Raw genomic sequence first — 27808 nt, 5'->3', positions numbered from 1 at the left:
TAAATCCGCAACATAAGATTTAATTATTTTTTCTTAATGAAGCAATTTTTTATGGCTTTTATAAGAATAAATATCAGGTACAGCCCTTCTGCAAGTCGTGAGGGACGTTGACACACACAGAGACACTTTTCCCTGAGGAGCTATGGGATTTCATAGCCTTTTTTTCTTTTTTTCTCTTTTTCTCTTTTCCTCTTTTCTTTCTTTCTTTCTTTCTTTCTTTCTTTCTTTCTTTCTTTCTTTCTTTCTTTCTTTCTTTCTTTCTTTCTTTCTTTCTTTCTTTTTTTCTTTCTGTCTTTCTTTCTGTCTTTCTTTCTGTCTTTCTTTCTGTCTTTCTGTCTTCCTTTCTGTCTGTCTTTCTCTTCTCCTTACTCCAGTCGGGGATCTGAAGAACAAGACTGTCAGGCAGCATTTTTGTCTAAAGTGGAATGTGACCGGCCTTCCCAATGAAAGGCTTTTAAATAGGCTGCCTGGGGGATCTTACAGCAAACTTGCCCTCACTGCAATAGTAAAAGAGGGGCTCTGATATAGCTGGTCTGGCAAGGCAGATACACAGGAGCAAAGGCCTCTCGAGGGAGCGAAGCCAGCTGGAGTGTCCTCTTGACTGAGCAAATCGTAAAGGGAGTCCTTATTCTGCTGGGAAGAAGTTGTGGGATTGGCTTTAGTCCCAGCCTCTGGCAAGAGGGACGTGTCGGTGGCAGGGAGAGGGTTTTGTCCCTAAACACGGTGTGATACAGCTACACTCTGTCCTCAGGGCTAAGGCTTTCTTGGCCCTGTAAGGGAACTAGGGGAGACAGACTTCAAGTGAGAGCAAATTGCTAAAATTGCTTCAGTGGCAACATGAGCTCAACCAGGCCCCAAATCCAAGGAGAATGGATGTACCTTTATGCCATTTCTGCTTCTCTCTTTTGCTTGTTCTTTGCTCTCCCAGCATTTACAGAAAAATCCTCAGGCTTTGCATCTTACTGTCCATTTTCTGCTCTTTATTTTTCCAGGCAGGTGTTTGTATTGATTCTGATATAACCAAGCAGTTATTGTCATCCCTAGACCTGCTATTAGGCATTTTTAAGTGCATAAAACTGCCTGGCTGATGTAGCATCTTCTGAAGCATCTTCTCAAAATAGGTAATAGATGCATTTTTCCCTTTAAACAAATAATACCTGAAAGAAAAAAGGAAAATGCTAGTGCTGCTGTTCCCTTGGGTTTTTATATCCTGAAGGGTCCCTCACCAAATAAACTACTACCTGGGCAGGAGGGTTGGATCTTCAGAAATGTTATGGCTTAGGCCTTTTTAATGCAAATCTGTGTTTCTGGGAGCTCATTTAACAGAAAGAGCTCATATGAAAGCAACTTCTTAAGGGGTATGCAGTTTTTAAAATCTCTTAACTTGAAGGGTAGTTTAGCTTTGGCAATTGGCTGTTGGTATGACAATTATCACATTTTCCATGGTAATGGCTATTTTCTTCAGACTGAAAAAAACCCTAAATCATACTTCTGTTAAGCAGACCTAACCTGCTTAACTCAGTCTAGTATATGTGAACTTACTGATTTATAATGGAGTTTAGAAATGGACTGCTTTCTGAAGTGAGAATTATTGATAGAATTAAAAAATACTTAGGATGAAATTCTGCTTTCAGTAAATTCAAGGTTTGAATATGGAGAATGACAGCATTTGAATTACCAATTGCTGTCTAGGTAATAATCCCACTGGGCAAAAGTCAGAGGTATAAAAGTATTTGCACAGGCCTGTTGTGGGAGTAAGGTATCCCTAGCTCTGCAAATACCCCTGTAGCCCCCTAAGGCAAGAACACAAACCAAGGTAAAGCAAATGTATGGGAAGCCATGAGCTACATCTGTCACTTAGCTTACTGTTTCTGTACCTCAGTCTTCCCATCTGCAATCGGGGAACAAGTAGCTCTGCACCTCTCAAAACTGTTGTGAAACTTTATGGATGATAATTTATAGAATGATTTGAGGTCCTCTGGCAGTGGGGCAGCATATTATTAGAGTCAGAACTGGGCCAGATATTGAGTTCATGCATAGACCCTGGGGACCATGGCTTGACTCAGATGCTGTAGGTAAATTTAAATCCATGCCACAGTCACTACGTCTGCAGAGAATGGCTGTTTTCCTTTTAATCTGCTATTCTTCAATGGGTTTCCAGCCTTTGCTAGCCTGTCTTTGTGAGATGAATTTTCCCCATTCAAAAGCAGCAGTGTTTTATTTTTGTTTTAGCTCTGCTTGGGAATGCAGAGCAATTCAATCAAGAGGAAAATACACCATGAAAAGCTCTGAAAGCCCTGAGGTCAAGGATCTGAAGTTACCCACAATATTAATGACAAACCAGTGGCTGCACCATGGCAACGGACAGAAGAATATGTGGCGTGGAAACCATAAGTAGTGTGGGGCTTTGAAACAGCACAACCGGGAGAAAAATGGAAATTACATGATGTTCTCTCTGTTCTGTGCTAGGACAGCCATGTACAGTCTAATCCCTAATGTTGGCGAGTCCAAGACTTTCAAGAGGGCCCACAAGAAATGAAGAAAGGAGTTGGAGCTGGAATTAGACTGCTGAAAAAAATTATTTAAAGGGGGAGAGGTTTGGGTGGGAGCAAGTTAGAAAAAGTTACTTTTAAAAAAAGGATGCTGATGCTATGGGATCTCCATGCCCGGATTCTCCTCTGGGGTTCCCTGCTAGGTCCAAGTGAGTCACTCAAAAACCAAACATTGGTGGTGGACTTGATTAGAAATACGAACCTCAGCTCCTTTGCCAGAGCTGGGAATTAGTGGCAATAGGTTGTGCTGTGTTGACTTCAGAGGGTGTTGAGTTTCCTAATTAAGAAGTGAAGGGATTGTTTCCAAAAATGCCTCTAGATAGAATAGCTTGTTATTATTTACTTTTACAAAAAGGTTATGTTCCTGTGACTGTCTCTGCTGGCTTGTGGTGTGTGAGACAATAAACAGCTGAACATATGGAGGGCTGAACTGTCCAGCTCTTGCATCACATGGCAGTGCTAGGGAGCAGGGAATGAGGCAGGGAGAGATGCAGCTTTCTTCTCCTGCGGGGCCTGGTGAAAACTGCAGTTCCTATGCTTGCAAGTGTGGGAATCAGAAAATAAAGCCAAGTAACCTCTCTAATGGTGGTCCTCCAGTAGTCCTGATCCTACTGTCACCTTCATTCTTACTAGCAGATGAGGCACTGATGGAAGAGCACACTCTCAAACATGGGATGCGGTTTTACCTTGCAGAAACCTACTTCTGCTGACTGAGCAGTGGTTAGTCTACACTGATTTGTACTGGTTTAGTTCAGGCTTCGACAAACATTTTTCATTTGGCAGCAATGACTGCAGCAAGTCATTGGCAGTGCTGGAACCAAGCTCTACAAACCACTGATGATCCGCATTACCACGGCTTGGCTACCCCAGTCTAGAGTAAGTGTGGTTTTTGTCATCGTATTGCAATGTGTACTGAACCTCTGTCTGATCCTCAGGTGGCATATGTTAGCATTACGGCTTGAAATCAATGCTAGCAGTTGTAACTCTGCATATTGTTTTGCACAAATGCCTTTTTTTGCTCTTCTTTGGCTGTATGAGCACTTCAGCCATATAACTATCCATGGAGCTTTGTATACATGCAGGTTTTTTCTTTTTTTAAATCAATCCCCTGCTTTTCAGAACACCAGTGATACAGATAGCTGCTCAAAACCGGGTCATGGTAAACTGGATCACTGAACAGCCCACAGTTCTGTGTTGCTGTAACATCTGTTGCTGTAGCATTTGTTGTGTACACTTACAATCAGATGACCTAATTCTCTTTGTGTGAACACTGAATGCACTTGGGCAGGGAGAGGGCTGAGATTTGAGGAGAGCCCTGTGCAGGAATCTCTCCATTGAATCTAGTTGGCTAGAGGAACTTAATTGCAACAACTGAATGAGAAGAGAGAAAAGAAGCATATAAGGCTTGGGCGGGAGGGGGAAAGGAGGATAATGTGGAAAATGAAATGAGCAACAGAGAAGGGCGGCATGACTGTGTGGAAGAACATTAAACCTCAATGAGAGAGCGGACAAGGGAAGGAAAACCATCTGAAATCAGAGAAGAAGGTTTTTAAAATAAAAAACCAAAGTTCCCTGGATAAAGGTGAGAACAGGAGCAGCAGCGAACTTGTTGCAGTGAATGCTGCAAAGGATTGCTTAGCACCTGAAATATTCCCCTAAGACCCTTTTAATGGTATGAAAGGCAGTAGCTCAGGAGGTGTTGAATTTGGAACAGGAGGGCTGTGCAGCTTCTGGGCGCTCTGGTGAGCAGAGTCCTTTGAAGCACTCTGATCACTTGGGAAAAGCTGGGATTAAATGACAGAAGGGAACAGAAAGTTCAGCTGGGACATGCGGTTGAGAAATGTGACTGTGTTTTCTTCAGTCAGTTGGCATTTCTTAGGTACCTTTTAATTTCTTGTTCAATGTATTGCTCGGTGCCTCCTCCACTGACCTTGAGTGTTTTACTTCTGAACATGTGAGAGTTGCATCTTTCCACACCTTCTAATGCCTGTGCTATAGCTCCAACTATACGGCAAACAGAAATGAAACTGGCTAGTCATTAATATTACTATTTCCTGAGAGCATTCTGCTCCCCAAAATAATCTTAACTGTACCATTTTAGTTAATTTTACACTACCTCCTTTGCATGGATCCTTTTCTCTTCACATCTAGTTTAAATATCGAACGTGGCTATGAATAGACAGATATGGCAATGAAGAGTGAGTGGAAGAGTGATGGTGAAATGTGTGTGCATGCAGTGAGGGTGATCCAGACTTCAATTTCTGTGGAACTATTTTGTTGACTAGTGTCTCCAGGGCAGGGACATGCTCTGGGTTCCTTCTCCCTTTCTGTGGCCAGAACGGGCTGGCAGCAGAGTGTAGTGCTATGAAAGATCTTCAGGAATTTCGCATCTGCCTTGGAGCGAACAAGAAGGACAAGACTGATGGCTGGGTTGGGGCGGAAAAGGAGTGTTGTCTCTGCTCTTTACTGATGGAGGAACTTGTGTGAGTTTTGAGCTTTTGTTGCTTCCAAAAACTTTTAACAAAGGGATCTGCTGGGAGAAGTTGGTCCCATTCAGGAGGGGATCTGGTGACAGAGGTAGTTGGAGAGATGCAAATGGGAGATAAATGCAAGACTGGTCTCTGTGACATTGAACATGGTTACTGTGATGTTACCCTACCCTTTGGACACTGTTAAGATAGTCTTAACTCTTTGAGAGGTATTGGACATTCCTGCAAAGCTGGGAATTGTACAAGCAGCTGGCTACTTTGAAAGCTAAATGCAATGCTGATGTGATGGAGGGAGGAAGGTAGCAATAGCAGGTGCCCCATCTTGTGTGACTCTTAGACAGTTGTAGCAGGCAAAGTGGGGAGGAGGTTTGTGTAGCATCCTCGTCCTCTCGTGCTAGTACTTTCTCCAAGGGCTGTTTTGCTGGTCAAACCAGATATTGAAAACTCTGAGCTACTCTCCCCTCAAAAATGCTCCAAATGTTGCATTGGACTAAGGAACTACAAATCTGTCTCTCTCTGGCTGCTAACTTGACTCCCCTCAGTAACGCCCTGATATTTCTCAAGGTGGTTGTGTGGTTCTGGAGACACAGCTGCCTTGTAAGTACAACTCCTCACACACTGACCATGTCACATAACCAGGAGTGGGGGCCTGTGGGGCTCTGGAGGCTTTTCTGTGACTTCAGATCTGTCTGGCAGTAAACCAGGAAGGAGCTAAGCCTGCTATCACTGCATGCACAGCCTGGTGCAAACACACACTAGAGCAGTAAGACCCCAGCAGAGCTGCTATCCTTGCCTGGGTGATGTATTCCCAGGCTTGCAGAATAATATGGTGTGTCTTGTGGGTTTTGGCTGTGCAAAACTTTCAGTATGCAAAGGAAGTTTGGCCACTGTTCCTCCAGCTGTTCATAAAGTGATACGTGTCAGTGGTAACCCTGTGTGTAATATCAGAAACAGCAGGTACAGATGGAAAATCACCAAAGTGCAAGTCGTACTGACATGCTCAACGCCTGACATCAGATTCCTCAGAAAAGATCCTGAGGAATCTGGGAACCGTGGCACATGATGGATTATTTCTGGTTTGGCCTGCCTCCTCCATGCAGCTTATTTCTGTCAGTCTCTGCTCCTCTTGACAGCTGGAAGGTTGTGGAAATGCAGCTCGTCTCTCACTGCCTTTACTATTCCTGCTCTGCTAACAGGCTGGCGTAAGTCTGAGTGTGACACGCGTGAATGTTGATCATATGTCCTAAGGTGACAACGTCCTGTAGTACAGTCTGCTCCGTTCTTTCCAGCAAGGATGCAAAAAGTAATCGCGCATGTTTGCTGGAAGCAAAAGACATGCTAAAACTCCAGCCGTTATGTTCCTTCGGAGTTTGTAAGCAATTATGCACCAAGAAAAACAGCTTACCATGGGTTATAGAGAAGATGCAGATTTAAAACCTATTGCTGTCTTCTGAGCCCTGCCAATAAAACCTGCAAAGGCTGCTTCTGGGTCTTGCTAGCTCACTGAGGGGCATATTCCGAGCTCTTCCATCACAGTGTTTCCACTGACCCCGTTGTTGCAGAATCAGATGTTAGCAGTCTGCCCGGGTAATGTTGGGTAGGACAAATTGTGGAGCATGGTGTCCCCTGGGTGCCAATCCCTCTGCAAGGCTCTCAGCACTGGGCAAGTGTGGGGTGAGACACAGGGAGAGGCGATGTTCTGTGTAGTCACAAGCTTAGGGCCCAGCCTGCCACATGCTAAATGCTCCTGGCTCCTCGGTGCTGCCAGTGGGATTCAAGATATTCAGTACCTGGTGCACAGAGTGGCTTGCTCAGATCTGACGAGAGGTTTTTACTCCAGGCTTGGGTGATCCTACTTTAGTGTGGGAGGGATGGCTTAGGCAGCTTCTTTTCTTTCAGCCTGTTTCCAAAACACTCAAAGAACCATACTACAAACTCCATTAAGCCCTTGATATTTCCTCTAAGGATGTCTAACAGCAGGAAATAACTTCTACAAACCTCAACCTGAAGCGCAGATTGAAAAAAAGTGGAGCCCAAGCAAAAATGCTGGATGATTCCATGTCTGTAATGGGTCAAAAACCAGGGCTGAAGCCAAGTTCATAGTGGGATTTCCACTCCAGATCCATGTTTTCTTTTAGAGTCTTATGTTTATATAACCTGAGTATGCTGGTGGATAGACTTACACAGGCTGTGCAGCAATATGTTACTGTATAGCTAATGCTGGTGTCAGTATTTACTGATCAGTCCTCTTTAATAATATTGAACTATCATTTTACTCTACTGAGTAATTTATTTCAAGATCTAGGACTCAGCAAAGGAGTCAACCCATATTTGGGCTCATTCTCTGCAGGATGGTGCTTTTCTAGTAGAGATCCCAGGGAAATAATGGCACTTGTGGGAAGGGTGATTGCACCCTAAGGATTGTTTGAATCTCTCTCACACAGATAGAAGGAGCAGAGCCAAAGCTTTGGTGGCTTCCTGCTTTGGAAAGGATGGGAGCTTACTGCAGAGACCACTATTTTCTGGGCACCAGGGCCAAATTTGTTCTGTTAGTCAATCTGCTCTCATAACATGTGAGACCTCCTAGCTATGCAAAGGAGGCAAGATGAGCCATTAGCTCTTGCAACAGTTCCAAAAAAAGAGCGAAAGTCCTGTACTGCTTGTTCACGGCCTTCCTGGTGTTTGCACAGGGGAAGTCTAATGCCATTCCCCTGCCATATTGTTTCCCATGAGTATCTGCCAAAGAATGCCTGATGCAAAAAATAAACCATGGCAAGTGCCGTCTGTTTCCATTACTGTATGGGGAATGACTGGCTTATGTAACGTGCAGCATGAAACCATTGCCGAGATCAAATATAAATATTGCTCTATTGTGGAATGTACTGGGAGCATAGTTGACATTTTTGTGGCTGATGAAAAATCAAAGCTCATTATCACTCCTGAGGTTTACCCTCTCTGTGCGTGTTTGTGTGGGGGTCTGTCTATTTCTGTATATTAAAGGCTCTGGGTCGAATCCTGGTATTCTGAGTCTATTTTTACTCGGTTGCTACTCAGGCAAAACTTTCATTGACACTAATTGGAAAGCTGCCTAAGTAAAGGGCACTGAGGGAATTGAGAAGCTGGCTGTAACAGCTTGATTTTTACTAAAATTCCCTTTCTTGAGATTTTTCTTGATATTATATATACTTGCTAACGCAAGTTTAAAGCCAGTGCAAATTTACACTGTACCACTGGAGCTGAATATTGGTTTTATACAGCTGGGATCTTTTTTTTGTTCTGCATTTGGGATAGGTGTCCTGTGTGTCTGTGGGTCTGTATTTTGCAGGACTTTCCCCATGGAAGGGGCAAGGGTCTGTGACTGAAGCTAGCCAGATAGCAGCGGAGCTGTGCTGACTTGTACTGACTGTAGATCTGGCATGCAGAATATTTATCTTTTTTCTTTTTTTTTTTTTTTTTTTCTCTTTGCCCCTCTCATCACTGGAAGCATTTGGAGTTTCATGGCAGGGATTCAAATGAGTCCAGTCCAATCTCGAAGCTCTCCCTGCTTTTTTTCTTATAACCTGCTGCTTCCAAGCTTGTTCTCTCTGAACCTCCACCACTATCTTGCACAAAGATGGCAGGTTGTCATTTGGCATGGAAGGCCCCACGTGAAGACACCTGGGGAAGAACTGGCTTGTGCAGTGAAATGCATATCCAGCAGATGAAACAATTCTCTGGCAGCGTGTTGAAAATGTCTGCCAGGGAGGAGCTCTGAACTGGGGTCAGTCAGAAAGGAAGATACATTTCCTTTTATCATTAGCTTGGTTTTTGATTTTAGATTTACTGAAATTGTACACTTGCTTCTCAGGAAGGATTTGGTTTGAGGAAAAATGCAGACAAGTCCATCCTGGACAGATGGTGCTGCACAAAGGGGTGGCAGAGGGGTGTCATGAAAGGAAATGGAGGAGTTGGGTGTGAAGTGAGGATGGAGAGAGGGAGTACATCTGATACAGGCTCCAGCAAATCTGGGAGGAATGATGTAAAACAGCCCCTGAAGTGAGCAGGGGAGCTTGTGGAGCATGTGAAAATCGTGTCAACAAGAAGAAACTTGCGTGAGTGCACAGGGTCTTTCCGTTTCATTCAGTGGCACTAATGAGAGTTGTGGAGTTGCAGCTACTTACTAGACACAGTCAAAAGCTTTGTTTTTGTCTTTCTCTCCACATCCTGACCTCCACTTACCTGGTGCTACCACTCAAACTGGTTTGGAGTTTGGGAACTTGGGACCAGTCCACTCTTCCGTACCCTCTGATATGACAAGATATCCCAACTATTGACCTAGGCAGCTAATTCAGCTGCAAAAGATAAACTGGGCTTCAAATGCAGCCCTGAACTTCTGGGGAAAACATGCTGCCTTTCTTGGGATATCTGCAGAAGCAGCAAAATGTAGAAATCCCTTGTATTACAAGCCTTTTTCATGAGGTTGCTGATCGATTATTTAGCAAACCAAGAGGACTGAGTAATTTGGATAAGCCTCTCATGTTTTTCAGCTTCATTCATTATTATACTTAATATGTAATTGCGGTTAGGTAAAATACCATTAACCATTAATTCCCTGTTACTGATGAAGATGGAATTGACTTACCACTTGTAAGTGTCTTATTTCATGCTTCTTAGCGCCTGACCCTCCAGAGGAACATCTCTACAATTTCTCTGTGGAGCAAGCAAAACATGACTTACCTAGAGCTCGGCTGGAGTTGTGACCCAACCTGAACAATCAGCGTTTAGGATTTTGGTTCAGTTTCTTATGTTTTGTCATATATGAAAATGCTTAGGAGACCTCCAAACGGCTCCCAGGATTTAATGAACTCCCCAGCCAGTTGGTTCTCCTGGTGTGGGGATGGTCAGCACGACTTTAAATGTAGCTGAGAGGATCTAGGGGCTTTCAGTGGTATATATTTCTGCTCCCTAGTTCAGGAAGAGAAAGACAGGCCCTCCATGTGGTAGAGAGTGGAGTGTTTCACGTGGGATGATGTGCGCATCGCAAAGTCTCTGTTGTAATCCTTGGCCTCCTTCCTTATCTTTCCAGGGTGTATCTGTGCATATAGAAACAGGCAGAGCTAAGCTCTGCTTCCCGATCTCCAAGCTGGCCAGACACAAGCTGGCATGGTCCGGATGCCATGTAGGTGCATTAGCAGAGTGCAGCGCCACAACTAGTACTCCCTGCCCTGTGGTACAAGCAAAGAGAGAGTGCGTTTATCTCTGTCCATAGACACTGGCACACCTAACCCCTTTGCAAGTCACAGAACTACTGGAGGAGAAAGGATGTCCAGGAGTGTGAGCAGCCTTGGGAATATGCTCAGAACTACCTCTGCTCTGTGTTTTTGCTGCAAGGTCCTGAATCATTTGGTGCGCAAAAGCACCAGCAAATAAGGCGGCATCCAAAGTGAGTTTCTTTGCTTCCCTTTAAATTCTGGATCATTATGACCTACCTTACAGTAGTATTGTGAAGCTTCATTTCTTAATATTTGCTGGCTGGGACAAGATCCCAAAAGAAAGGTGTTAGACAGAAACACCTGTGTGTGACTCCAGCTTCAAATCCAGATTTGCATGTCCCTGAGGAAATGCCAGGGAAGGCATGCTTTGCACTGTGGGGCAATGACCAGATTAATCACCCCCAAGGAATGACTTTACCTTCTTAAATTACCCTGTTAAAAGGGCTTCCTGATAGACTGCCAGGGAGAATCTTACTCATTGGTGCCAAAGAGACTCAATATGTATGCATATATCCATGATATACTTTACACATTCAGGTGTAAGGAGCCCCACAGAGATTCAGTATCCAGTGAGTCTGAGTGCCTGTGAGCTCCTGTTCCTTGTGATTTGTCAACAGAACTCATGACTGTGTCCACAGACGGTTAATTATGATATATTTGACATGCCTTATTATAAACCATAGCTGCAGGCCTCAATGTGTACAGCAGGCTTCCTCCAAGTCTATCGTTTAGACAGATCAACCCACATTGCTGCAAGGTCACAGCTATTCAGGAAGCTACATTAACTAAAAACTGATACTTGAGCTGAATAAATTCACTTCATCCAGTACCGGAAAAAAATCACCAGTTGTCTTTGGATAACGAGGTGTACTTGATAACAGGTTTCTGACTGCCTCTCCACTGTTTCATGGTCATCTTGCCTTGATTTTCTGTTCCTTCTATTCTGCAAGAGAAGATGGGCCCCTTGCTTTGTTTTAAAAAGAGCTAGTGACATAATGGAGAGCAGATCACAGGACTAAATGAAATAATTCGTAGATTATTAGATGTTAAGGCCAGAAGGGACCATTATGACCAAATCCTCTGACCTGCATAACATAGGCCAGAGAATCACATCTAAAAATTGCTGGAGCTGGTCTTCTATTTGTATGGGAGCTATGAGGAAATCTTTTAGAAGAAAGGCCTTAATTTAAATTACCATGAGTGATGCAAAGTCTCTGTGATTATAGTAATTGCCATGAAGCCATGACATCTCTCTGCCCCCAGCCAAAGTGCTCAGGGCTCCACTATAACATGATCGTTTTACACTGCAAATCCTTTTGGAAGGAGAAGTTCAAAGCAGAAAACAACAGCGGAGTTTCAGAGAGGAGACAGCTACGAATTGAGTATAGCTCAAGAAATCAATGCAAACTGCCTGATAAAATGAAGGAAAGGAGATGGATTAAGCTAGATTTTACCGAGATTCAGGAGGCTCTTTCAAGTCATCCAAACCAGGCTCTGATATAAGTAGAATAGCCTCCTGTTGGTCTTGAGCTGCAGACAATGCAAGGGGTACTTTGAGATTGCTCCAGTCCAGCCCACAGTCTAGTAGGTGATCCACAGGTGTGCATTGAAGAGCAAATGCAAAGCATAGCTCTCTGCACTGAGCAGAAAAACGCCTGAGGGTGTTTTGCCCTGCAGTGAGCTTGATCCTTTCTCAAACAGATGTGTGACATGTTTAAAAAACAAGAGACAACTGGACATCAAATGCTTCAGAGCCTGACCCTGCCAGGGGATCTATTCTTGCAAAATACTGAATGTCCTGCAGTTGCTGATGAGTATGAAAGCCAAAGCTCTCCAGCACATAGCAAGATCAGCTCCTTATTAAGAGTAGTGGTGTGTGTAGAGCAAACTTCTGCCTGAGCCAAGGAGAACAAGCATCTTCTCTAGACATCTCTTGTACTCTGAAACGCTCATTCTGTATTTCTCCATGCACCTAGTTTGATTCTCTGGACAAGAATCTTCAGACTTAAAAGAACCAGAGCATAAGCTCCCACAGTGCCTTGCTTTGCAAAGTGCTCATTCCTCCCGAAGGCTGCTCAGAAGCGTGGCTTTTCTGATAGTTCATTTACTGGGAGTGTGCCTGACCTTTAAAGGGTTCACATTCAATTACCCCTCTGTGCCACTTTCTGGTCACCAAGCAAATATCTCAAACAGGCAAGACGGCAGTGCAGCTGGTGAGGATGTTTCCAGACAAATCCCTTAGCAGGAGGGGAAAAAAGAGACATGGGAGTTGCTCAGAAAGCTGCATGCAAAGTAAGCAGTGATCTCTTCAGGAGTATCCATTCACACCTCCCCTCCAGCTTGCCTCTAGTTCGTAACAACACCCTTTTTTAAAAAGTTTTTATTACCGCCACTATTGTGGTTTGGGGATCTAGCAGTAATGGAGTCTTTAGGGCAAAATAAATATAAATATATCTATCAGCCCCATTGACTATCTTCATATGTAGCTTGCAAAGACATTGCAAGAATAATTGATGGCATGGTTCATACTGTGCCATTGATTAGCCAGCCGCTGACTGAACCGTCCACCCAACCCTTTGAAGATAAAGTGCTGAATATTTATTGTCATCATCATAGTTCTGGCTTTCAGTTCCATGGAGAGGGGCCAGCACTGAAACTCCAGCTCCAGCCACCCCAAACATGGGTGGTGTTTGGAAGCTGATCCAAGATCGGGTTCCAAGTTTAGCAAATCTCTGTCATGGAATGAATAAAACCCCAGGTGTGACCATCTTGGGGTCAATCTCTGGCCTCACTGGAATCAGTGGGACTTTTGCCAGTGGCTAGAGTTGGAGCCAGGAGTGCAGACTTGTGAGGTTCAAGATAGGATTGTATTTACAATTTGATCTTACCTCCTTTCTTAAGCTTGGGTAGGAGGAGAAAGTGTTCCTCAGTTTGTACCCTTTCCTAAGGACCTCGTAGAAGCAGCTAATTACAAATGTTGTCTTCGGACTGCCTTAGCCTGTGTCTTGTTCTCAGGCAATGGGGAAAACTTTATGATCTCCTGCCCCATCTTCTACCCCTGTGGTGTACACATTCCCTTTGTTGCATATTCTTACTACTAGCGGTTTAGCATGTCAACTCTGCATTTCTGGAAACTTGTAACGAATTTTATTCTCTGAAGGATATTTGTAACCAAAAATGTCCCTCGGACAGCAAACTTTCACTCTTTTGGGAAAACCATGAGATCATATGAGGGTGGGAGTCTTTCATGGGGCTGCCTTACTTTGAGGACCTCAGCCAGAACCAGTCTCTTCTCTTGCTGGCTGTAGTCAGCCTTATCCAACAGCATTGTCCTGCCTAAGGACAAGTCAGGTTTCTCTGTCTGAAGAAGAGTCTTGTATTACGGTGATGCTTTTGTTCTTCATTTCAATACACAGAGGTTGGAGGTGGAACAAAAAAAGGCTGCTTCTTGTAACCACCCCTATTTCTTTTGCACCTGCGTTGTGGCCAAACTTAGTGTGCCTGTCAGCTGCGCACCCTGCCAAAACACTCTTCAGCGGCTGCGTGCTTGGGAATGGAGGGAGCCGAGAGCCAGCCCTGCACCAGCTGCAGAGCAGCTGCTGCCCAGAGGCACTTTGTGCTCTAGCAGCTGAGGACCACATCCCATTTTGGTGTGGCAAGGCTCACTGTGACCGCAGCTCTGGGTTCTGACATCCAGCTTGCTCTCTGCAGCACCAAACCACATTAGTCTGCCCCTTTCCAACTTTCTACGCCATTTCCATAAAAAACAGAAGTTTTTAACTTCTGATGAATGTTGAGCTTGAGGATTAGTTTGTGTGGGAATAGGTGAAGGAGAAGTAATACACTGAAAAATTAGTATTTTAAGAAGGTGTCTGTACTACCTTTGGAGAGGATGGACTGCCAGTAGGCAGAGGTGGACAGAGAACTTCCTTCTCCCTGGAACAGGGCAAGATGTTGGGCAGATACTGGCAAGCAAAACAGCTAGGGGACAAGGGAGCGTAAGTGATCTGTGTTTTACTCTGGCAAACTCTACGAAGCCATATCGGTATATCTCATTGCGTGCTTTACTTTTTCCTTGCTCTAAAAGGATCTTTGGTTTTAACATTGTGATCATGGGGAAATGAATGCTTAATGCTCAGATTTCAGTGTCTCCTTGCACAGCATCCACTGGCACATGCACTAGACTCAGTAAGCCGAGGCACTTACCATGCGAACTTTCAGGATTAAGGTTTTAATGTGAGCAAATGCTGGACAGATCTCCCTTGAGCAGCTCTCCCAGTGTTGCTGTGAAATGCAAACCTCCCTGTACAACTGCAGTGCTGAGAAAAGTAGTTATGCCAAAATAGTTGTTAACCAGATGAGAAGAAACCCAGCTCAGCCCACAGGCACAGGCTCTGCTGAACCCAGAAGCCACTTGGCTGCTGTGATCACTGTAGTCTGCAGTAGTAAGCCTTCCTCATGTATAAGCAGAGAGGTGGGCAGTGATGCTAGGCTTTGTTTAGTGCTGAAGATTTTCTCTAAGATTCATATTGTCTCATTGCTGTTCTTTAAAATTCAGTGTTTAAAGCAAATTCCTTCTGTAGTCAGCAGAGAATAATAAGGACTTTAACTGGGTCCCTTCTGAAGAGAAGTGTTGAAGATGGATTGGATGAATTGCCCCCCTGCCCCTCTTACCTGCCTAATGTTTAATGGGTTTGATCCGACCTGTTTCAGTTTTGACATATGCAGTCAGGGGCTTTAGACGTTAGTCAAGTTACTCTGGGTTAATAGTAATCACAGTTCACATTTTCCCTCTTATCTGTGCAGGGCAGAGATTTATGTAGTTCAGCTGATGTGCAGTAGCTCAGTAAACCAGAGCAACTCAATTGAGAATGAGAAATGCAGTTAACTGCAATTTATAAAATATCCAAGGATGTATCTCCAAGCGTTGATAGTTTGTTACTTTCAAGAGATAACTAGTCAATATTTATCATAGCCAGTTAGCAAATTGTGGAGTAGAAAGGGAACTCTGAAAGCCATCTCATCCATCCTCTGCTGTAGCTACCTCTGTGTAGATTTTTATGCCTTTAACGATCTCCCTTATTGGAAGCATGCTCGTCTAACACTTCATTATCTCTGTAGTTTGAAAGCTCATTCTAAGCTGAAGTGCGATTTCCTGAGTCTTTCTGGATCCTTGTTAGCATTTCAACATAGATAATTAAACTATTCTATTAATGAACAACAAAATAAACGAAAAATTCCCAAAGGATGTTTAAATGGGCAAGAGAAGAGAAGGGAGGCTTCGACTACATCTACAGACATAACTAGATTTCAGCAGTGACAAGATAGTGACTGTAGTGTTAAAGAGATGTTTTAGGAGGTGCTCTGTTTGTGGAAGTAAGGTTGAAGCATTTTTCTTTTTTTTTTTTTTTTAAAGCTAGTTTGCTTGAAAAAACGGCAAAGGACTTTTGAAGGGCCCTCGCAGCTCAAGTTAATGAAAAATATTTGATTATATAGTGATTCAAAAAGTAAGGGGAACTTCAGCAAGATCCTTTTCCACCCATATGAGACTCTGGTCCTTTTTTTTTAGCCTTATGACCTGGTATTTCTTCAGTTAGAGTGATAGTCCGCTGGTGTTACAGATGGTAAGGAAGTTGTTTTAATGCTCATTCACAGCCAGTTTTCTGAGAGGGTGCAAATTCTCCAAAAGCTCATTAAATTATTACCTTCATCCCCAACTGCATGCTGCAAAACATTTCCCCCTGGTCTTAATGTCACTGTCTGTTCAGACTTATTACAGAGCAGATCACAAGATGTAATGTACTACTAACATTGCTGCCGCAGGCTCCAAACAGACCGTCACAAATATGGAAAGCTCAGAGCCCACATACCTATTATGGTTCTCATTACTCCGAGCCACTTTGCTGCCAGCTCAGAGTTTCCAAGCGGGGCAGGGTCCATTCACCAGAGTGTGTCTCTCCTGTGGTACAGGGCAGTATTAAATGCACAGTGCTCAGCAGATCAGTTCTCATCATTAGCCAGGATCTCCAAACAGAGAAACCTCTTTGTCCATCATTTCAAGGACTCTGTTTTTTTGCTTAGCACACAGATACCTAAATAGATCTTCCCTTAAGATATCAAAGCTGTTTTGGGTCCTATTTGTGGCAGAAGCTAATTACTAATGGAATAAAAATCCATAAATGCAATCTCTCATGTGTCTGCAGCTTTTTTCACCCAAGTGTTTAAGAAAGCTTTACCACAGAACATGCTCAGTTGTTAATTGTAATTATCCTGGTAGCATAAATAAGACTGAGATACAGGAGACTAAAATGCTGCTCAAATTAGCGGCACATGTAAATGTAAGCTTTGCCTTGCCTCCTCCAAGCTTTCTTTTTCAACAGCTGGACCATGCTGCCTCTGAAGTGTGCAGCAGTGCCAATATCCTTCAGGGTCATGTCAAAGCTTTTGGTAAACAGTTTAAATAGCTATTTAGCATGTATCATGTGCTATGACTTCTCATTGTTTCTGAATCAGAAGGGATTTGAATCTAATATGAACCACTCACTGCTAATAGCGGGAAGCGATAGTTCTGGTTTTGGCCACAGGCACACGAGGTTCGGGTAATACTGAGGAGACAGATTCCTGAAAAGCCAAGGCACGTGATGGCTACTTTCAGCACGTTGGTATGAGACTTAGAGGCAGCACGTGGGCTATATACCCATGGGCAGGCTCTTGACCCGCACTTGCAAAGCTGACACATGCACTTCTTGCATTCAGGAACTGAGTGTTTCCATGCACAGAATGAGTGGTGACATGCAAGCAAGAACATACTGTCTTTTCCTCTTGTCCAGGCTGCAAATAAGAAAACAAGATTTCCTAGAATTATATTTGTCTCTGCTGTTGTAATGTTACGTATATATATACTTGCATGTAATCAGATTTCTGAGCTACTTTGATGGAGTATCTGCGCTTGCCATGTCAGGATGAGATCTCCTTGCATGGCAGCGTATATGAACACTTCAAGTTAGAGTCTGAGCCTGGAAGGATGTTCCTTATTATTAGGGAGAAGGGAGTGGACAAGAAGAGATAAGACAATAATGGAAGGTGATACAATCTAGGGGTTACAGAGTTTAAACAAATGAGATGTTTTTTTCTGCTTGGAGTCTTCTGCTGATATGTCTGTAGCTTTGCATAAGTTAGATAGAACTCCTTGTGTCTCAGTTTCCTTAAATGTACCACAAGGAGAATGCAACCCAAGTTGTAAAGGGAGATCTGTATATATTTTTTAGCCAAGTATCCTCAAAGTCTTTCACAAATAGAAAGTCAGGTTCAAAACAAGCTCAGCTGGTCTGGGTAGAAGGAAATACACAAAAATAGTGTCCCCTGCTCCTGGAATGTACCCGTGTCTGGGACTGAATGTTACAGCAGCGCTTTTTCACAGCCTGGCACAGCAGTTCACAACAGGGTAGAGAGATCAGGCACTGCATACCTTTGAAGAAGCAATGGTGATGCAAATTTGAAGAATGTAATTTACCCAGGCTGCAGCTGGGAGATCATCTGTATAACAAGCTTTATTCCTTCAGTCTGCACCGATGTTTGACAGCCCTCCTCTCACAGTGTTTTGTGCCTTTGAGCGATGGTGGCAGAAGACTTATTCCAGAGACACTGCATTGCGTTGGCAGGGCAGCTCCAGAAGCAGCAGTGAACGAAGTGTGTGCCTGCATCTGGCTGTTGTCTGCACATGGGCATTGCAACTACTGCGTTGTGTGGCTGGATGTATCTAGTGACTTCCCAGCCATGGGGAGTACTTAGACAAACCTACTTTGAAGTGCGCATCCCCCAAAAGATCAATGCAATGTTGCTAACCTTGCTGTTTAGATGGAAACATGCCCTTGAATTTGGCCTCAAAAGGCAGAAGTGCTCTTGCTATAGTATCATAGGACAGCGGTTCATGTGGTACCTGCGGCTGCAGCACACAGCGTCAAGAGTGTATTCAAACACTAATTTTCTTTTTCAAAATTAAAATAAGATTCAGCAAAACTTTGGAAGTTGCTGTTTTCTTTTCCTCCAGAATTAGCCTCTCTCTAAACAGTAAATAATTGTGCTATTGGACCCTAGATCTGTGGAGGATTAGACCTAGAAATGCGGTTAAGTGTAGTAGCTTATACTCAAAAAAGAACCCAAGTCTCCAAGCCCAATATTGCCAGGGTTAATCTGCTGGGAGCACTTTCTATTAAATATAGAAACCAGTTTTCCATCTCACAAGCCTGTTATAAATAAATACTTTTTTTTTTCTTTTCTTCTTCTTTTCTCAGGAGAGCCTGGCATGGCCCCAAATGAACCTGATCAGCCTCTGTTGCAGAGCTGTAACAGGCAGCTGCAAACCTACTTAACTCATGAAAAGGCTGACAAGCTGCAGCTCAGCTGCAGAGCAGGGACACAAGTTTTTCCCTCATTTCTCTCTTCCTGTAGGTGAGATGCTCTGAGCAGGGCTGCAGAAGCTAAAGATGAGCTCTGCCCAGGACTTTAGTGTTTATGTTCTCCTCCTACCTGTGGAGGAAAATACACTGATGGGGAAAAGAAACTAGAGGGAATTTTGTGCTTTGCTTGGTGTGTGAGAGAAAAAGGAGAAAAGTCATGTCTGAAATAGAACTGAAAGTGCTGAAAAAGTTGTTGCTGGTGGTTTTCAGTGAGGAGAGTTTGTCAGATTTGGGCTTGCGCACATAAATGATACTGTGAGCAAGAGTTTGCAGGTGTGCAGGCCTACAGCTGGCTGTGCAACCCAAGAAGGAGCATGTGAGTGCATGGTAATTGGTGGGGAGAAATAAAAACTTGGTATTTACACTGTCTGCAGTTTGAAGGAGCCTGAGTCTGGATCTATAACCTGCCTTTTTGGGTCTAATAACAACAGAATCAGGACATTTATGTAACATTTATCTTCTTTTCAGAATACTACTTAACAAATAATCTGCTTGAGGAGGCCCATAAATTGCTTGAGGATCCTTGGATAGAAGGCATTACCAAGAGAGAAAATAAGTCTCTGTTATTCTCATGCTACTAATACGTCTTCCCTGCTCTACAACCCACAAACAGATTTTGCTCTTTAAAGGTAATCTATAACAATTCTGGATGTCTGTTCTATAGCAATGGTAATATGTTTCTTTAGGTGACCACGGGTTGGCTGAGTAAAGAGCATAATATTTGAGGGTGTTGTCAGAGATGTGCCAGTGTGTGTCCTGATCTCGTTCAGACATGGAGTGGACAGGAGAAAGGCCTGGAAGCATAAGGGTGGAAACTGGGCAGTGGCTTGTGGCACCAGTGGTACGGGCATAGGCAAATGGCAAAATCCTCCTTGCTGCCATAGCAGGAGACCCCCTCTGGTTAGGGAGGCTATAGCTATATTCCTCTCCAAGGCTTCTGCTTGAGTTTTTTCTCTGATCAACTCTGTCTCAGAACTACAAAGCATGCTATTAAGTCAATCTCAACATTCAGGGAGTTGGGTTAAGCTTGGTGCCTCCCATGGTTTCCAAAAAGTCTAAATACTGTCTTATGGGAGTTTTGCATTGGGATGTTTGGTGATTAAAATGCATTTGCATAATAATTATGTTTGCATATGTATTTGGCAATTCTTGAGACAGGGTACACAAACTGCACTTGCCTTGTTAGACAGTGACTTTGAAAAGGTGGCCCTGAAAGTCTATGGCTATAACTATCCTTTTTAAAAGCCTCTTTTTAGTAACGAATATGCCTGTGCTCAGTCTTCATAGTCCTCTTTAAGCCCTGTGTTTTCCGCTAAGACTTGTAGGCTTGGTCCAAGCTTGAGGCCATTTCTCATGGTGATCTCTGGGACACCTGTCAAGCAGGAGCTGGACTGAGACCAACAACTCATTCCAGATGCCACCAAGCAATCCTTAGCTTCTAATGACTCCTAGCCATTACTGCTCTGGATACAACTATAATTGGTAACTTGGCAGTGAAGGGGTTTCTTCTTCCCTTGACTAATTTCCTCTGCTATTTAAACCTGGCCAAATCACTTTGACTACATACCTTGTTTTGCTAAACAATATTGCTTGGACTTCCCAGATCCTTTCTCTAGAAAGATTCAGCTTTTCTGGAAAGAGTTCAGACAGGGATGTTTGCTGCTATTTGCAGTAGCAAACAGCTAAGAAGTCAAATGCAAAGATTCCTAATACAGATTGGCAAAAGGCAAGAATGAAACAGTTGCCTGAGGAACTATCCTAACAAACCAGAAAGACGTTTCAAAATGATCATTTGTGAGTCACTTAATAAAATCACTTCAGCACAGCTGTGCCCTAAGGAATAACCATCTAGATTTAATTCTTCTTAAGTAAGAGGCATTTATCTGTGGGGAAAGGATGCTGAATGAGAGCTTTGTTCCTCTTCCTTGGGGGCAATGATGTGGCTTTGAATATATTCAGTGGTGCCCAACATTCTGCAAAACTGAGTGTTTTTGAAAGATGGTTTATTTTAACAGCTGCAATAAACATGCAGTAAAAGAATCACTGCCTTACTCTAAGATATCATTTCCAGGCAGAACTGAATGGCAGAACTGATGCTCCTGTTACCTTCTTTTGGAGCTGCTCCATCCTAGCAGAAAGATTTCCTACTGCCTTCTCCATCATACTCAGAGCACCTAAAAAAACAGATGAAAGTTACCAGTCATAAGACTGTGTCCTGTATCAAGACACTTGAGGTGTAACATACACCTGGTTCTGCAAGTTATCTTGAAGCAGTCCCTACAAACTGGGAACCAGAGAAAGACTGAGTACTGCCAGCTTTTACCTCATGTTCTGATGTGCACTACAGGGAACTAATTTCAGTGCTTAGCGTAAATACAGCCATCTTGTTTCTTGGCATAGGTGCAGTTATGCTAAATTAAGCATGCTGAGATGACTAAGAGTAATCATTCATTGTGATATCCTATTGAATATTCAAGGGTTAGGCAGATGCTTCCCTTTTTAGTACTAAAAATTACAGTAGCTCCACAGAGCATATTTTGTGTTGCCATTAGTAAATTTGGGAGATGAAACAGACTAAGTAGCTGCTACTTGGTAGCTAAGAAAACTCTGATTATTTTTTTTTTCTCTGCCTCTTACTCAGTAGCCTTAACTGTTGGTCATGGTGAGAAACAGACCCTGCAGGGGCAGCAAAGAACAGGGATGTTCCAGGAGAATGGGAAAAAAAGCTGTGCTATGTGTCACTCTTTAAGAGAGCTGATAGTATTATTAGTCAAAATAATGGAAGAGCTTGGAGATGACTCATGAATGAAAATAACTGGGTAATTAGCAGCAGTGAACCTTTATTTAAGGAAAACGGGTCCCTTCAAATTAACATAGCATCCATTTAGGATGGTTGACAGGTTACAGGCAGTAATGTATTGATTGGCTAAAATGGTCACTGGATTGACAGAAAAAGTCTTGGGTTGGTGCAGATAGGTTTGGTTCTCTCTGGATTCAGCACTACCTCCCAATACTGGGCCCCATTCAGTAGCACATTATTTGGAAAGGTGTTAGTTAATTGGGGTGAGTTTTGAGGACAGCCACATGAGTGAAAGGAAGCTGATCTGCTTGCCTAAACGCGAAGGACTCGAGGAGAACCACAAGAAGGGAAACGGCAGTTTGGAAATGAGATTATATAATAATAAAGATGTAACTGCATTCAGGGGCTGGACACTGAAACCAGTCAAATTCAGCCTCGTAAACAAGTGCATACTGGATGAGTTCTTAACCCTTGTGGCTGATTCTTTTTTCCATCACTGGCTGGTTTTTTGTAGGTCAGGTACTTTTCTAACAGAAATGCTTCAGTTCAACCAGGAATTAATCTAAAGATGTACTATGTCCCTTGAGTAACACAAGACAATGATCCTTTCTGGCTTTACCAGGTATCAAGTGCAGATGGGCTGAAACCACAGGGTTCCAGTCTGGGATCTGAGCCTTGTACTCAGTATGGTGAGGTTTGGGGTTTGGGTTAAATCTAATACAAAGTGAATGCATTATAATGTGTTTGTTCCTCTCATTTTGCTTCAGGACACTAACTGTGGGAAAAACCACTGGGTGTTAGGCTTCTTTCTAGGCTCAGGCAGTAGCCCACATCTCAGGAGACGAGGTGGCACATGAAACATTTCCTGTTTTCAAGCATTCCCTGTTGGGGTACCAGATGTGTCTTTCCTGTGGTGTCAGATAGAGCTATGCCACTAATTCAGTGCAGGGAGCAGTGTATCAGCACAGGGCTTGGTGAGGAAGGAGCGATTCCTCAATGCATGTCTGTGCTTCCCTTGCTATATTGCTGATGATACCTGAGAAAGCCCAGCGATGTAAACACGCTCAGAGGTGGATAACATGCCCTTGGTTTCATTTGCCATCCTGCTCTGGGAGTGTTGTGAAGCATTCCCATTCTGTGTTATCAGTTTCCGTGGGAAGGGCACTGTTTGTGAGAATAGTAACCACGTATGCAGAGGGCCTGGGTGTGCATCCTTGGAATGAGGCAGCTGGATCCCATCCTTGACTGACACTGGCATTTTCTGTTGTGCGGTGGCATTGGCACCATGAAATGTCAGGCCTCAAAATGGAAATGGCCTGGCATTGTTTAGGACCGATTCCAGGAAATGCCTCTTGCTGCCCCTTCTTCGTGACCGCGTGAGGAGAAGTATCTAAAATAGGTCATTGTTATGCACGGAGAGAACCCTGTTCCCTAAGCTCCCTTGGTTTCCAAGTGAACGAGCTTTGGAGGTAAGTGAGCAAAAGAGGCTGATTCATTAGCAGCAAGGGAAATCTGTGCATTGGAGGGGCGCCCAGCTGCCCAAAGGGATTTACGTAGTGACATGCTCCTCAAATCTTAACAGAACAAGCTGAGTGATACACACACAGGCTTGAACTATATCACAATCACATGCTTGCTAGGCTCATTTCTTATCTCACTGGTTTCTCTGGAGAGTATCAGTTGCTGCAGTCCCTCATAGGGTTTTAAATTTGTAAGGGAAGGAGTCACAGTGAGGTACCTTCTAATGTGAGAAAATTCTGTATCTGTTTTCTTTTCCAAATTAGGTCACCTTGTAAGGCAGTTCTGGATGGAGTTTGTCCCTGCAGTTATAGAGGCTGTAAATAACATATGTGTTACAACATGTTTGACGGGATTTCATTGCACCATCACTAGTCTATCTGAGTATCATATCCCAAATTAATAACAAATTAATTTTATCTGCTGAAAGACCCCAACTGTCACCCTCCTGTCCGGAATGAGATCATTTTGGGCAGTTACTCGCTTACAGGAGGAACGTGGCCAAGACATTCTTCTGGCTTCATTACCGAAGGCAGGCTTGTGCACAGAGATGCGTGTTCCCCTTTGTCGAATCATCTGGAGTGCAGGGAGGAGATTTGGAGCATCTTCCGCCTCTTTGTTGGCATGTCAAGCGGGGGTGCCAGTTAGTGCCAGTGATGAGATAGGCACTCGTCCACAAGATCAGAAACGGAAACCTGCAGACTGCTCTTGTGCAGGACGCTGAGCAGCTGTCGGATTATAAAGATCTCCGGCCCCTCCTGACCTGGGCCAGATTTGAACCATTGACCTAGAAGTGAAAAGCTTGAAATCCCTGCGCAAGCCACGGGATAAGACAGACTTGCAGAGCAGTGTGCCCTCATTCCGCGTTCAGTTGCTGCCATCTAATGGCAGATGGGGAGTGGAAAGGCCTCATGCAATTTAAATATCTTGTCCTTGGGAGTCGGTCTAGTGTGTGTGAGAACCTGTGCAAGTAGTTCTCATCAGCCCCTACGAGTGCTGGGGAAGCATGGTGATTGAGCCTGGCTTTATTCCTTTACAGAGTAGTTTGACAAAGGCCTGTTGTGCTGCAAGTCAAGTAAGATGTGTCGCACTACAAAAAACAGATCTTTGTGCTGCTTTTGCTCTTCTATGCTGGGTTATTTCCAGATATGAAACCTGAGTGAAAGCCTGTGATTGTAACCTGGCTTAACAACTGTCCCAAGGGCAGTGGTAACCGAGTGGTCGGTGCCTGAAGCAAGAGGAGGTGACGAGAAAAAGCAGGTAGGAGATGGCACTTTTAATTTCTCTGAGTACCACTGGTGCACACAAAACATCTGCACTTTCAAGAACTTTGATATGGAAAGGGAAGGAGGTACATACTAGAACAAAATTAACTCAACTATCTGGAAATTATTGTGTCTGAAGGCTAACAGAAAATAAAACTCACTTTCCTTCAAATAATACATAAAGGAAAAAGCAAAGAAGGAGAGATGTCTTCTCTTCCTTCCTGCCCAACTCCAGGAAGTTCCTGCTGTATTTTCTGTCTAAAACCCCAGATTTACAGGGCAGTAAGTATTCATCATATATCAGTTTTGCACTGCCTGTTTCTGTCTACGCACAGACCTCCAAATAATTCTTTTAAGCCACACTAGCAAATACTGTCTCATGGAGGAGAAAGGTTAGAGATTGCATATTTCTTTATGCATCCCATTGCACTGCAGCCATTGGGTGTCCAGAGACACATGCCATGATGGGACTGCAGGCCAGTGAGCTATGGAGCAGTCCCCAGTGGTGACATGGGAGCTTGCATGGCCCAGCAATCAAACTAAGTCTGTCACGGGGGCTAACTGAAGTCATAAATCAAGCTTTGCATTTGAGAAATATCTCCAGTAGTCTCTAGTCACTGAAGAAATGCCATTGTATAATGGGAAACTGGGGGAAGAAAAAAAAGTCACATCTCCAGACAGAATACTGGAAAAAACTGTAAAATTCCCTTCTGCTTGGCTGAAGGAATAATTATTGGAAAGAAAGTCCAGGAGCAAAGCAACATGGAGGAGAAGAAGGGAATAACAAACTTATTTTCTTACTGGAGGAAACAGTCTTTAAAAGCACTGTGGTGAGAAACGGGAATGAGTGCAACGAGTCCTCAAATGTCCTCGTAACTGCTGGTACTACCTGTACGTCTGTGGGAGAACAGAGAAAAGCAGCACATGTGAATTCTGGCTCGGTGGGGGGATAAAACATTTTAACATGAAGTTGCTCAGCTTCGTGCCAACCAGCACTTCCCAGACTGCAGCGAGCAGCTGAACTATCCTATCTAAAGAGTCACAGGAGCTCTGTTTGCAATCAAGGTCCAGCCACCGTTCCCTTACGTCAAAGCCAGGATCTATCTAAACACTGCTGCTGTACTTCTGAGAAAGTGCAGCTTTGTGCTGCTGCTGAAAGTCAGCCTTCTCAAATACGTATCCACTGGTGATACACCAGGGATTTCAGACTGGTACGTGAGGACATGGTACACAAGCCAAACGGTTATGTTGTTTGCACACAGATCTGGCAGGGAGCTGGGAGCTCCTGTTGTAGCTGATGGTTGGACCTAGCTGGGAGATCCCTTGTAGAACGGTGACATTCCTGAGCTAGAACCGTTACCAAAATGCCCTTGTCAATCAAGTTCCCCAGGAGACTTTCCGCTTGCTCTGTAGATATTTTTCTTTGAAGCTCAGTGGTAAAGTGATAGCAGAATACATTTAACAGGTCTAAAAATGTCTTGGCGAGGTTGCTATTTTTTTAATCTGTGTTCCTTCCCCTCTTATTTCTCACAGGAAAAACTGTCTTCTGACCACTCTGAGGGAAGCATCAGTTGCGAAGCGAAGACATAAAATGACACCAAGTGAGCTGAAATTTAAGCCTCGCCGTTACAGCAGTGACATTCACCAGTTAACGCGCACCCTCAGCACAGAGCAGCTGCAAGGTTTCATTACTGTCACTTACAAAAACCTTCAAGTCGCTTTGGTGTGCCTCGTCCTGAGCCAGAGCTCGCAGGCCCAGAGACACCATTTTATCAGTAAGAGCCCTTTAGTGTAGCATGACATCTGAGAGACTTCAGCAGGATATAAGATTGCTGTGGTACTGAGGTATGATTTAATATCCTCAATTGTTCTGGAAATTTGAGCTGCATGATTCAAGAGACTTGCATGAGTACATTTTCTTCAGTGCTTAATGAGATTTATGTGCTTAAATGTGATGGGTGCTGTAATCACATTTCTAACATGCCAATTCAATATGGGGGGGGGGGATCAAATCAACAGGAGTTTTGCTGCGATTGTGGCAGGCTTTTGCACAGGAAGCTTGCAACAAGAGCTCTTGCAAATGCCAAAGAAAAAAACCCAAATACACACATAGAGGAAACGTCTGTCCTCAGCTCTTAATTGCAGCCTCCTGTTTGCTCTGCCTGCGCTGAAGGTTGTCACCCGTTCCGGTAACATCTGCCACGGGCTCTCGGGGCGGCAGAGGCCCGGGGAAATTTGGGCACGTCCCGGTGAAGCAGCAGGAGGTACCCTGGCACCCCTGGTACCCCGGGCCCTTCCTTCCAGGGGGCTATTTGCCGAGCAAGAGCCGTCCTTGCTGGGAGTCCTCCAGCCCCCCGCGCAAGCCCTGACCCTCTTCCCCCCCGCTCCCCGAGCTGTCCCCTCTGGCAGCTGGGCTACAGAAAGGGGTATAATGATAACAATGACAGCGTAACGCGCTTTGCAGCAGCTGCCGGCCGGCAGAGCGCGGTCCGGACGTGCGCCCCGGTGCATGCACGGCGCCGGGGCCGGCTTGTCGGCTGCCACTCACGGCGCCGCGCCGCCTCCGCCGCCGGGGGCCGGGCTCGAACCCGCGGCCGCCGCGCAGGGCGGGCTCGGAGCCGCGCCCCAGATGTGGCGGGCGCCTCCCGCCTTTGCACCGTCCCGGCTGCGCCCGCGGCCCTGCGGGCAGAGCCCCGCGCAGGGCAGAGCCCTGGGCAGGGCAAGGAGCCGGTAAGCGCTGGGGGAGGGGGGAACGGGGGCCGGGTTTCTTTCTCCCGCAGAGGGGGACTTTGTTTTGTCCATCCTTCCTCCCTCCCCCTTACCCCAGCCGTGGTTGGGGCCTCTTAGCTGTTTCCTCTGCTCCCCAGATGTTGGGCAAGAATAGGATTGATCTTACCTGTGGTAGTACAGGGGCTTAGGGACCCATCCTGAAAATGAGAGCATCAGAGAACGTCTGCTAGCGGCTAACCCGGATGAGTGCTGGCAGGAGGTGATGGGGAAAGATTTGGGGCGCTGCCTGGACCAGCGGTGGGGCAGGCAGGATGAATGACAGTTATATCAAGAAATGAGATGTGATAGCAGGAAGAGGGTGACTGGTAACAATTTTGCATGTTTATTTTTTCTTACAAGATGCTGTGGGGTCATGGCAGCTTTTCTGTAGATAGATGAGTCACATAGTGCCTGCGTGTCAACTAAGGCACAAAAGGAAGAAAAACCATCCAGATTAGAAAGAAGTTCAAACAATTACCCTGTTATTGAGGAGCGGTGGACAGCTAGCTGTACAACACTGGAATGCAGGATCCTAGGATCTGCTAGGATCTGCTCCCATCTCATGGCTAAGGGTCAGATCCTAAAAAGGGCTGGATTCTGTTAGGCATCTCAGTTTTCACAACCCCCAGTGTGAGAGCTGGTAGGTCCAGAATTCAAGCTGTGTGCAGCACCCTCTGCATCCTTCTAGGTGTTCTCAGGGTGGG

The 27808-nt window shown here is 44.5% G+C and overlaps 1 protein-coding gene across 3 annotated transcripts in view; it reads left to right on the top strand.

Annotated features, from left to right (window-relative positions):
• Positions 1-27808, top strand: part of SLC41A3 (solute carrier family 41 member 3) — a 107589-nt gene that overhangs the window by 54601 nt on the left and 25180 nt on the right. Inside the window, exon 2 of one of the 3 annotated variants that reach the window (XM_075762132.1) lies at positions 25869-25936. The gene's annotated coding sequence lies outside the window, so the exon portion shown is untranslated. Of the gene's footprint in view, positions 1-25868; positions 25937-26063; positions 26181-26905; positions 27066-27808 lie in introns of those variants that run through there. The other 2 variants (XM_075762133.1, XM_075762131.1) reach the window with 2 other exon arrangements.

Source organism: Balearica regulorum, chromosome 10, assembly GCF_011004875.1.
Source record: "Balearica regulorum gibbericeps isolate bBalReg1 chromosome 10, bBalReg1.pri, whole genome shotgun sequence".
NCBI classification, from domain to species: Eukaryota; Metazoa; Chordata; class Aves; order Gruiformes; family Gruidae; genus Balearica; species Balearica regulorum.
The sequence above is the reverse complement of the archived record's forward strand: the minus strand, read 5'-3'. Positions and strand labels throughout refer to the sequence as shown.